Here is a 13,209-nt window from a genome sequence, read left to right on the forward strand (position 1 = left end):
AATCAACAAATTTAGTTGGTTTAGCACACACTTCTTAGAGAAACCAGTGTAGAATATGAATTAGAGAACCAGTGTGGAACATCAATTACACACTGCGGAAAATGCACCATGACAAAATTGTCTTGAAGATTAATTACTGTAATTTCTAAAAACTATTTACAGGTGGGAAGATGTAATCAAATGCTGAATCTCATTCATCAAAACCAAATTCCCATTAGTTGCAAAAATGAAAAAAGGGAAAAACTGTAATTTAACACTCTTTATGGACAATGTCCTTGTCCTTATTTATGGACCTGACTTAAAAGTTTTAAGAGTTGTTTTCCTCCAGTTTCAATCTTTTGTTCCTGGCTTTCAGAAATGCATAAACACAAGCCTGACATCCATTCACAGTGTCACGTGATCTATGAATTCTCCAAAGTGTACTGACATGAGACAACTAACCACCACAGCTCCTCTGACTCACCTCACCTCTTCCTTACCTGAGCCCCTGCACAGTTTCCTTCTGCTGGAAGAGAGTGGACGAGTCCCCGCTCAAGTGCCCTGACAGGCCAGCACCTGGCCCAATTCCCACGACCCAGACAACGTGAGCTGAGGCCCTGTGCCTGCCCGTGCCCACGCGCTGCTGGGGCGTTTTTCTTCAACACATCAGGGTTCATTTCTTTTGTGAACGTTCCTTAACTACTTCTCTCCCCTTCCTAACTCCCAACAGAATTACCTGCCTTCATTTGTGTAGTAAGTTACCTGAGCGTTTAGCTCTGTACCTAGAGCGCAACGTCAAGCAGAATGCTGTGCAATGGCTCTTTGGCTCCTCATAACATCACTGGGCGCTGGGCCCTGCCAGCTCCCATTAGAGCCTCAGGGAAAGTCCTACAAGAGTGCTGAGGTACCACTGTGAAGGACCAGGCACCATGCTAAGTGCTTTACACATGTAATTTCTAAGCTTTACAATAAACCTTCAAAGTAGCTTTTATCAGTCCTATTTTAAAGACAAAAATAGAAAAGTTCATTGGCCCAAGGTCACATGGTAAAACTGGCTGTTTGTACCTATGCCTTCCTGCACACTCATTCCTTGTACAGACAGGTGGACACAGGTGTCTGATTCTGCTAAGATGGAGGCTGCTGGCCAGCAGGGTGGGGAGGGAGCCCACCTGCCCTGAAGCACCCCCTCCATGTCCATCCTACCGGCTCCACATGCACCTCCTGGTTAGTTTTACTACTGTCACTGTGCTGCATGCTTTTTCTACCATGGGTACTACTCTTTCTTAACCTTGGGTCCAGTAACTAGGCAAAAAATAATATAAATTAAAAAACACCTCTGAAGGAATTTTGATTTAAAAAAATTGTTTGCACACCAATATCCATTTCCTACTTAAAAAAACAGGATATATATGGACTTCCTTCTGAGGGCAAGTACTGTATTTATATTCATGTGTTTTTCCATCTTGCTCTGCAATAGAATTAAGAGCAGGATTTTAATATAAGAACTGCTCACATTCTCTAATAGAAAATATTAATCTTAGACTATTCTATAATTCAGTCCACACGTCAACTCAATACTTTGGCCACCCATTAAGATTCTGTATTTTGCTTGGGTCTCTGAATGCATCCTCACATACACAGAATTGCCAATTGCACCCGAGGTCCTTTGGTACCGGGTTCAAAAAGAATGCAGCTGAGGGCAGACACAAAACCTCAAGCAACCCCAAGCAAGTAAATGAACTCTTGGAGCCTAAGCTTGGCTCAAATGTAAAACACTCTTTCCTGAGTTTTGCCAGATGACAGAGAGGAATATCTAGTATATAACAGGAACTCAGAAGTAACTTCCTAATTTTTCTCTTGTATACTTAAGCTATAAAAATAAACAAAAATGTAATGGTAAGGACTGTGCTGTCTTAACATGTCATATACTTCTCCACCGTCTACCATGTCACTGAACATTCAACAGTTATTCATTCACTGACTGGGTCCACAGACATTCACTGAACACCCACCCTGTGCCAGGGCACGTGGTGAACCCAACAAGCAGGAACGCACACTGAGGAGGGAGAGCGGCAGTCACATGGTGAGGAGTGCCGTGGAGAAACACTGGAGAGAAAGGGGAGTGCAGCAATGTGAAGCAGGATGAGCACGGGGGCCTCACGGAGAAAGCAGATTTGGAGGGAAAGCATGGTGGGGGGGGGGTAGGAAGGGGAGGAGAGGGAGAAACGCAGGAGAGAGCACTGCAAGGAGTAAAGAGTAAGTGCAAGGGCTTTGCAAGAGTAAGTGCAAGGTCAGAGAACGGGCAAGCAGTGGGTGGGAGCAGGACCAGGACACCCAGAGGTTATGGGGGTAAATTTTCATTTTATAAGGATTACTCTGGACATTACCTTGAGAATACACCATGGGGGACAAGGACCAAAATTTAAAAGCACTAAATGACAACAAATGTTTCCACTGTCTCTTTTTTCTCAGTTTATAATGGAAAAGGAACCACAAATTATACTAGAGGTAATTTAAGAATCATAGCTGCATATCAATTTTTAAAAGATTTGATATAGAGTATCTAAATATATTTTTTAATTCTCATCAAACTTTTCAGAAAACCAGGACATCAGCACCAATTAAGTCACTTCTTACTAGTAAATCATTCCAAAAAAATGAAGCAAGCATCTAAAACATGTTTGCTGTATTGGGAATACAGTGGTAAAAAAGACAGACCCAATGTTTGCACACCAAGAGCCACTTAAGGGAAGAGCTGAAGACAGTAGAGATTATCTCAGTCCAAGAAAGAAGGGCTAACTCAGCAGCCTTTGTTGCCCAAACCCTGCACATTCCCCCAAAAGGCCTATTTTTAGGAGTGGCCTCCACCACTCCTGGAAACTCACCTCTTGAACTGTCCCAGCTGTGCCCTGGGCCACACTGAGCCAGTCTGATGAGGTGGCACTAACAGTGTCAGTGCTGGTACACAACTGCTTTCTCTCTCAAGCTCAAATAACTGAGATCATGATATAGGTGCTCAATTATGACTCCCAGTAAAAACCCTGACCACTCAGGCTCCAAAGAGCTTCCCTGTTGGCAACTCTTTTTTTTTTTTTTAAAGATTTATTTATTTATTTAATTTCCCCCCTCCCCTGGTTGTCTGTTCTTGGTGTCTATTTTGCTGCTTCTTGTTTCTTTGTCCGCTTCTGTTGTCGTCAGCGGCACGGTAAGTGTGGGCATCACCATTCCTGGGCAGGCTGCACCCTCTTTTCACGCTGGGCGGCTTTCCTCATGGGCGCACTCCTTGCGTGTGGGGCTCCCCCACGCGGGGGACACCCCTGCGTGGCACGGCACTCCCTGCGCGCATCAGCACTGCACATGGCCAGCTCCACACGGGTCAAGGAGGCCCGGGGTTTGAACCGCGGACCTCCCATATGGTAGACGGACGCCCTAACCACTGGGCCAAAGTCCGTTTCCCGTTGGCAACTCTTTGCCTTTGTCGTCATACATCATTGCTGAGGGGAAGAAAGCACGTCCCTACAACTAGACACTTGCGCTTGATTTCCTCCTGATTTCACCACATGCACCTTTTCTTTCTGCTGATTTTACTGTGTCCTTTCTCTATAATAAAACTGCAACCTTAAATACAGCACCTCTGGACTCCTGTAAATCCTTCTCAGAATGGCCCAGCCTCAGGATATCTTGGGAGTCCCAACATAAGGATGCTCTGGCAAAATTAAGTCTGTCAAAAGCCCTGAGGCTGACTAAAGGCAAATTGAAAATATATGCAGAGATGGTCAATTATCAGAAAAGGACAATTTCTGTTTTCCCATTTTCTAAAATCTTTTACACGGAAGGATGACAAAGAAATAAGGGTGTTCTAGATTTAGAGGTGGAGTGGACATCACCATGCCAGGGTCCACAGGATGGAGGAATAAGCATGGATTAGAGAGGACTTACTGATATTCTACAGTGAAACTACTGTGACTAGTAATGGAAGAAATTGTATCATTGATGTGGAGACAGTGGCCACAGTAGTTGCTGGGGGCAGGGAGAGGGAAGAAGAGATGTGATGTGGGGCCGTTTTTGGGACTTGGAGTTGTCCTAAATGATATTGCAAGGACAGATGCAGAACACTGTATATCCTGCCCTAACCCACTGGATGGACTGGGGGAGAGTGTGAACTACAATGTAAACTATGGTCTGTGGGGTGTGGCAGTGCTCCAGGGTGCATTCACCAAATGCAATGAATGTGCCTCACTGATGAAAGGGGATGTTGATGTGGGAAGAGCAGGGGTGGGGTGGGAGTGGAGTATATGGGAAGCTCTTATGTATTTTAATGTAATGATTTATGTGATCTATTTATGTTTTTAAAAAAAGACATAAGCAGAACCAGCAAGATGGCAGTGGAGTAAGGCGCTCCTGGAGTCAGCTCCTGCTACAGGGCAGTTAGCAAATGCCCAGAGCTCTCTGGAGCTAGCTGAAGCACCTGTTTGGGGGCTCCAGGAGGCCAGAAGAGCAGCCAGCCATATCCTTGAAGGAATGGAAGGAGGAGACTGCCCGTCTGCAGAGAAGACTCATAAGTAGAAGTTCCACACCGTGGAGGCCGATGCCATCCTCCACTGGAGGCACAAGCCGCCTCGGGAGCTGTTCCGCGGCTGGGATCGAAAGCTCCACTTCCCCAAAACAGGGGAGGAAGAGATGGCTGGGCACCAGTTTCAGCTATGATGAAGAAACCCAGTGGGCTAAGTATAATCCTGAGAACACCTAGGGCTTGAGCCTGTCCAAGTCAGAAAGAGGCAGGGAGCTGCCATCTTAACTCCGCGCCTGGCACGAGGGGAAGAGGAGTGGACGAAAATCCCAGTGCTGGTGGGGACCGGCTTCTTCCCATCCAGACCATATTGCGGGTCTGGCCTAACCCCAGTGCCACCTCCAGCAGGGAGGAAGCTGCAGTGACCTGCGCCAGCCTCTCATGGAAATTACCAGTCGCAGAGGCTGGTGATTGTCCTGCTCTGGCAGCACGAGCTGCCCCAGGAGCTGTTCTGTGGCTGGACTTGGAAGCTCCTTTTCCCAGAAACAAGGGAGGAGGAGACCGTTGGCTGCCTATTTCAGCTACTGATTGGGAGACTTGGCTAGCTAAGAGATAACCCTGGGAACAGCTGGGGTGAGAACCAGCCCAAGTCAGAAAGAGGCCAGAGGCTGCCATTCTGAGGGGAGCCAGGCTGACAGTTTATTTCTCACAGATCAGCCTGCAGCCTGCCAAGGCTTCAGCCCCGCCTCTGGCAGGGAGGAGGCTGAGGAGCCCTGCATCAGCCTGTACAGGTAACTGCAGGGAACTTCGGCTGGCATAGACTGAAAATCAGAAGTCTACCAGGGCAACTGCAGTCATCTTGGACCCGCACTGCATAGACTGCTGCCCACACCTGCAGCGCCATCACTGCCCCAGGCAGGGGACAAAAGGGTGTGAGGCTTTATCAGTCTCTCTGGGCAACTACAGTCTAGGCCTGCATGTGGATTATTTCATATAGCTGTGACTCTGTCCCTACCCCTGGCAAAGGAGAAAGTTGGAAGAAGCTTCATTGGTCCCTGGTGCAATGAGGGCAGCTTGAGCCTCCACAGCTTACAGCACCAACTACATGCTTGGCTCCTACTACACAACCAGCAAGGGAGAAATGATAGGAAGTCTTAAACTAAAGAGAAAAACTGCACCCAGAATAAATACTCTAGTAAGCCAGATGCAAAGACACCAAACAAAAATTACAATCTACACCAAGAAACAGGAAGCTATGGCCTAGTTAAAGGAACAAGATAAGCCTCCAGACAACATAAAGGAGTTAGGACATCTAGTTATAGATGTTCAAACAAATCTCAAGAAGCACACCGTACTCCCATCCGAAAAAATCCAAGCAGACCAACTCCAAGACACTTATCAGAATGTCAAAGGCCAAAGACAAAGAGAGAATTCTGAAAGCAGCAAGAGAAAAGCAATGCATAACATATAAGGGATATCCAATAAGATTAAGTGCTGAGTTCTCACCAGAAACCATGGAGGCAAGAAGACAGTGGTCTGATATATTTAAGAGAAAAACTTCCAGACAAGAATCTTATATCCAGCAAGACTGTCTTTCAAAAACGAGGGCGAAATTAGAATATTCACAGATTAACAGAAACTGAGAGGATTTCTAAGCAAGAGACAAGAATTTCAGGAAATACTAAAAGGTGTGCTAGAGCCTGAAAAGTCAAAAGAGAGAGGTCTGGAAGAGAGTCTAGAAATGAAGACTGTATCAATAAAAGTAACTAAAAGTACCAAAAGAGTGGTAAAAATAAAATATGATAGATAAAACTCAAATAGTCAGGAATAAACTTAACCAATGATGTTAAAGCACTTGTATTCAGAAACCTGCAACTCAATGTTAAAATAAATTTAAAAACCCTAACCCCCTAAATAACTGGAAGAACATTCCATGCTCATGGACTGGAAGACTAACTAACATTAAGATGTCATTCTACTCAAATTGATATACAGATTTAATGCAATCCTGAAAAAAATAACACCAGCATTAAAGAAAAAATTGAAAACACGATCATTAAATTTATTTGGAAGGGTAAGGAGTCCTGAACAGCCAGAAACATTATAAAAAGGAAAAGTGAACCCCCATCTCCAGACTTTAAATCATAATACCTACCTATAGCGGTAAAATCAGCACGATACCGGCCTAAAGACAGACACATAGACCAGTGGAACCAAACTTGTGGTTCAGAAACAGCCTCACAGGTATGGTCAAGTGAGTTTTGACTCGCCTGTCAATCTCACAAGCTCGGACAGAGCAATCCATTCAACAAATGGTGCTGAAAGAGTTGGACATCCGTAGCTGAAAGAAGAAAAGAGGACCCTATCTCACACCTTATCCAAAACTGGATCAAAACACTAAAAATAAAAGAACCATAAAACTTCTAGAAGAAATAATTGGAAAATATCTTCAAGAGCTGGTGGTAGATGGTGGATTCTTAGAGGAGATAAGAGAAGGACTGAGTGGACTACTGATGTTTAATGTATGTACAAGTTTTAATTAGCTTTACTGTAAAATTGTGGAAATGTATAGTAATACACAGTGAGTAACAGCTAGTTTACAAATGGGGATATGACTGAAAATGGTAGTCTAGTTATGTAAATGCCAATTGACAGAATGCTTGAGAATAATCTAGGAAATGGATAGTACAGTAAACCAAGAGTGGGGTGAGAACTGTGGTTGATGGTATAGATGCAAGAGTGTCCTTTGTGAGCTAGAACAAATGTTTACCACTACTGCAGGGTGATGGGAATGTGGAGAAGCATGGGAAAAATACAGCTGAAGTGACCTGTGGACTGTGGTCAGTAGTGATAATATTCTTGCATCTATGCAAAAGATGTACTGTGTTGATACTGAGGCAGTATGGAAAATGTGAGCCAAATGTACACTATGGACATGGTAACAATCAGATGATATTATCTTATCTGTAGCAAATGACATACCACATTGTGGTGTATTGATAGAGGGGTGTTGTCTGAGACTTCTGCACATGTGCATGATTGTTTTATAAGGTTACAACTTCTGTCATAAAAATATATATTTTAAAAATAATAGTAGGGCGGGTTGGGGGAAAAACACACCAAATGTAAGGACTATGATTAGTAGTAAGATTTTGACAGTGTTCTTTCATAGTTTGTAACAAACGCCTCATGACAATGCAAGGTGTTGGTGGAGGGTTGATGTATGGGACCCCTGTATGATGTTTGCATGTTTGCTTTGTAAGCTCACAACTTTTACTATCACTTAATTGTTTATGTATGTTCATATATAAATGATATAAAGGTAATAACAATCGGATTGGTTAGGGGAAAACTACTTTGATTAGTAGTAATATTTTGACAATGCTCTTTAATCGTTAGTTAAAAAGGTTTAAAAACAATGCAAGTTCTTGGTGATAGGGTGAGATGTTATATTTGTTTGTTTGATGTTAAGTATGTTTGTTTTGTAAGTTAACTATTAGATACTTATTGTTTATGTTTATGTATGAATGATATATTTCAATAAATTTTAAAAGACAATAAAAAAAAAGAATTTACAAAGATTAAAAAAAAGGGTGTTGAACAGTATATAAGTAACATGAGTTTACCTGAGTTCTCATTAACCATGAGTACTTTAGTAGAATTACCAAAAGTATATGAGTCAAAAAAAAGCAAAAAGAAATTTCCACTAATAAATCTATGAAATTAGGGTAGAAAATATTGCTTATAATAATACAGAATTAGACCTATATTAAATTTTATCATCTTTCTGCAAGTAGGCAGCTGAGAATCCCCACATAAAAAATGCCAGATTCTAAACTATAATTTACCACTTAGGGTTGCCATTTCAAAATATGTTTTAACTGTCAGAAAACTTCAAGGCCAAGAAAACAAATAAGGAAATCAATTTCTGATAACAGAGCTATCAGAATGAAAATCTGTAAATATCAAAAATAAAAATACAAATAATAGGAAGATTGATCAAGAAAAAATAAGGATGCCATGCCCTCCTACAGGCAAGTTTAGATTCTGTACCACAAAATAAAATGGTGATTTTAGACTCAATCATTTCCTCTTGGAATTCATTTAGTAAAAAACAACAAAACACTGATTATGCTACATTTAATCTTTTTTTAAGAGACAATGGATGGAAAACTCAGTTTTCATGTCATACCCAGGCTTCCTAAAAGCTGGAAATTTCAACAGTGCCAAAAGGTTTCTACATAAGTTCAGCACCACCAATGCAAATTTAATTAACATGCACCTTCTTGGCTAAACACAGACATTGCCCTTCAAACAAATGGCAAAATACTAGCAATTTTAACACATAAAAGTTAAGAGAGAGAAAAGGAAACAAAGTGTTATATGACAAAAGAAAAATCACATTTCAGGGCAACACACACTCATCTTGCTTTCTAATGAGCTATTAGGTTATTGTCAAAAATGTCTTAACAGATTTCTGCTCTACAGTGAATAGTGTTACAACAAGATCCTAGTTTATTTTTAGAGTGTACTGATTAATATCTTTCAGAATATTCCAAAGTGGGTCAGAAACATCCAGGGAATCATCTGAGAATTCTCACATTAGGTATCACATTCAGGGCAGCTGGGAACGAAACTGTGTTCGTAAAAATCACCCCAACCTGGAAGCCAACACTCAACGTGAACACCTTCAATGACGTGCCGTTTTCCACACGACCCCACCCAAAACAAGGACACAGTGAATAGGGACTTGGATGAAATTTCAGATAAAGAAATAATAAAACTATGTTAGTTTTTAAAGTTTTCTTTAGAGTTCCTTTTTTTTTTTCTTTTTCTCTCTCTTTGACTCACGAGATGGTACTGGTGGAAGGGATACTCTCAATTTAATTGTTTTCTTTCTAACCTCATAAAGAGCTACCATTAAAAATAATGATTCTTATAAAACAGAAATATTAATACATAATGCTTTTAAGTGTTCACAATGTGCCAGACAGTTCTAAGTGTTTTGATATATTTCATTTCATTTAATACAACTCCCTGACACCTGCCCCATTTTCTAGGTTTAAAAAACCGTGATCAGTTAGTCTTGAAGAAAATATACAAAAAACACATGATTTGATAAAGGACTGGTATTCAGGACAAGTAACAAATTTCAACTTAATATTACACAATGGGCAGATTTAACAAGCCCTTTCATTAAAGAAGGCCCATATCCCCTTGAAAAAGTGCTCCACCATCATCAGACTGTTATTAGGTTAGTGCAAACTGATACCACAATGTGATTCCACTACACACAGCTAAAAGTAAAGATTGACAACACCAGATGTTCGGTAGAATGTGAAGCAACCAGAACTCTCATGCATTCTTGGAGAAAAAGTAGTACAATAGAATCATTCTGAAAAAGGGGCTGGTACTTTCTTACGAAACAAAATATATACTAGTGGACCCATTTGTTCTCTGCAGGCTAATGATGGCTGATAAGCAAATAGAAATCTACTAGAGGAATGAATCTGCAATTTAAGTCCTCAAGACTCACATATAGGCGGCAGACTTGGCCCAGTGGTTAGGGCGTCCGTCTACTACATGGGAGGTCCGCGGTTCAAACCCCGGGCCTCCCTGACCCGTGTGGAGCTGGCCCATGCGAACTGCTGATGTGCACAAGGAGTGCCGTGCCACCAAGGGGTGTCCCCCGCGTAGGGGAGCCCCACTCGCAAGGAGTGTGCCCTGTAAGGAGAGCCGCTCAGCGCGAAGTGCAGCCTGCCCAGGAATGGTGCCACACATACGGAGAGCTGACACAACAAAAAGAAACACAGATTCCTGTGCCGCTAACAGAAGCGGACAAAGAAGACGCAGCAAACAGACACAGAGAACAGACAACTGGGGTGGAGGGTAGGGGGGAGAAATAAATAAAGTTCAACAAAATAATAGTTCATAATAAGATGTAAGGAAACAAGTCACTTTAATAAGAGTCCAAACCAACCCAACAATAGATAAGAAGCCCAAGAACCTCGAGAAGTTGGAATTCAGATTCAGAGCAGACATTAACTATATACATATGAAATGTTAAAAAAAAAAAAGGGGGGGAGGGGGCCAGACCAATTTGCAAATAATGACCATTAAAAACGGCCTGGTAGATGTCTCCCCTTCTGCCAAAAACATTGAAACTTTATAAGATAAAAAAATCATAAAATACCAACAAATGCACTGAATATCAAATTGATTACAGCTAAGGAAAGAACTGGTGATGTGAAAGATTTATCTGAAATTCTTAGAACACATGTTGGACAGCCTACAGAACCAAGGAGTTGAAAATATGAAAAGTTAATAGATGTGGACAGAGACTGAGGTCTGACACACAATCTAAACTGAGATCCCAGAAAGAAAAAAAACAATGGAGAAAAGGCAGTATTTAAATAGATTCTCTCCAAGACATTTTTCAGAATTAATGAAAAAGACATCAACCCACAGATACAGGTAGACCTACGCCTATCAAGGAGAAAAAGATAATTAGAAATCCACACCTAGTTTGTAATGGAACTGCAGAACACTGAAGACAAAGTAAAGATCTTAAAACCACCTAGAGTGACGGGGAAGATCATCTACGAAGACAGAGTGAGAGGCAACTCATCAAAAGCAACAATGAGAAACACCACAATGTGCCTGGACCTAGATATCCAGCAACATTTTCTCTCAGGTTGGAAAAAAGAATAACGGAGATCCAGAAGATCCAAACAACACAACTAATAACCTTGGGTATTTATTGAGCCCTGCACTGAATAATCAAAGACGACAGATTCTACTTAATCAAAACTGGAATCCTTCCAAAAATTAAATATTTGCAAGATGATGAAGCCAGAATAAACAATTTGAACAGTTAGTATCAAACCACATTCTCTAACCACAAATGTAAAATTATTTTAGAAATGAACCCAAAAAAGATAAATTTACTTACAAAAATGGCAATACCATATGGTGGCCCTAACATATCTGGAGGATATGACCATATTTTTAGGTTTTTAATCTATTTGCCAATTCATGAGTTCTGACAAATCATGGCCCTCTTCTCCTTCCCCCTCCCCTCTCTGGGAGCACTGCCTGTATGTTCCTCTGTCTATTGTCACTAGAGGCTGAGGTACCCGGCCATCACCATGGGAAAGGGCCCACTTGACTACAATGATTTTTTTTTAAAATTATGCACTTGGTGAAATATTATAAAAGGACATCCCAAATGTAAATATTTATAAGGACAGAGATATTTTGAGTGATGTCCTAAAATATTTTCTGTACTTCCTAAAATTGGGTCATATTATTTAACAATTTAAAAAAATGAAAACAGGGATAAAGTGAAGAAGAGAAACTGAAAAATGAGATGAAAGTAGACGTGATGTGGACAGGCTGAAGGGTTTTTGTATGGAGAGCACACAAGAGGAGAAAGGGTCAGATGTGTACCATTCTACAATGTGCAGCTAACACTTGTTGTGGATATGCAAACAGTAAATGCCAAATGCTCCTACACCTGGTACAGTCTACAGTGTGAAAATCCAATAACTATTGTGCCATCAGGTGGCAGGCAGTTTTATCTCATTTAGTCCACATAATAAGCCAACGGGATACGTCTTGAGAACATGCGTGCTCAGAGCCTCCACGTGGCTCCTGCAGTCCTGGGGCAGCACGGGCAGGACCAGAGGCTCTCCAGCATCCCCTGCATGTAAAACACCTCCTGAAGGAAAGCCACATCATCACACTCCATCTTCTCTTGGGTCTTCTCAAGACTACTCAGCTGAATTATACAGACTGCAGTATAACACATGCCCTACTAGTAGAAGAAAATCTGGGATGCCGTGGTATATGCTGGAACATACTCTCAACCATATAGCTAGTAATGAGGACTTTCAAAAGGGAAAAACTAGAACAACCTAGTAACAGCGTGAATGGAATAAAAAAGAAGTTGCTGAGTTTTAGGTTGGCCTAGAAATTATAAAAAGGAATAATTGTGAGCTATTTAGGCCTCTGGATACCAGTGTCACTAAAGTAACCACAAATTTCTTTAGTGGGTGGAATTTTCAAAGAAATTATGCCAATACTGATACAGATCATACACAAACAAGAAAAATATAATATAAACAGTTAAGCCCTTGCCACCTTACAGTTCTGTAAACTAGACATCACTCCTGCCATGTGAGTATACCTCCAAAACTCTCAGCTGGAACCTGAACACGTCTTTTCCCTTTCCGTTTTGCCGAACTGAACTCTTGCTCCCTTGTATTACTGTGACCCTTCAAAACTTTCCACAAGGCCCCAATTTAACACTTCCTGTGTGACTTCTACCTCACAGAAGAAAAGAGACCAGCACAGCTGGAAACTTCCTCACAGCTTGAATTTCACAAGCAGGAATATCTACTACTCTTACTGCACATGGGAAATAAAGCAATCTACCTTCTTATCTCCTGCCTTCTGAATCTAATCTATCATTTCTCTTTCCTGGCACTCAAATGTCCGAGTCAGACGCCTAGACTTAGGCCAACAGGTCTTTTTCTTCCATATTTTCATGATCCATTTTAGTTCCACGCCCGAGTTCTTGTCAAAGCCAGCCACCTGGACTGTGCTTACTACCGCAGTCTAAGGCTTTATATCTAATTTCTTGCCTAAATTGTCAAAAAAGCCTTTTATCTTGCTCTCAGCCTTTGAAAACTCCGCTCCACTGCTGATGCTGCCGTCAA

At 41.5% G+C, this 13,209-nt stretch overlaps 1 protein-coding gene across 30 annotated transcripts in view; it reads right to left on the minus strand.

Moving 5' to 3' along the window:
* PTK2 (protein tyrosine kinase 2) overlaps positions 1-13,209 on the minus strand; it is a 327,553-nt gene that overhangs the window by 172,408 nt on the left and 141,936 nt on the right. The gene's annotated exons all lie outside the window — the stretch shown is intronic.

The sequence above is a fragment of the Dasypus novemcinctus genome, chromosome 14 (assembly GCF_030445035.2).
Source record: "Dasypus novemcinctus isolate mDasNov1 chromosome 14, mDasNov1.1.hap2, whole genome shotgun sequence".
NCBI lineage: Eukaryota > Metazoa > Chordata > Mammalia > Cingulata > Dasypodidae > Dasypus > Dasypus novemcinctus.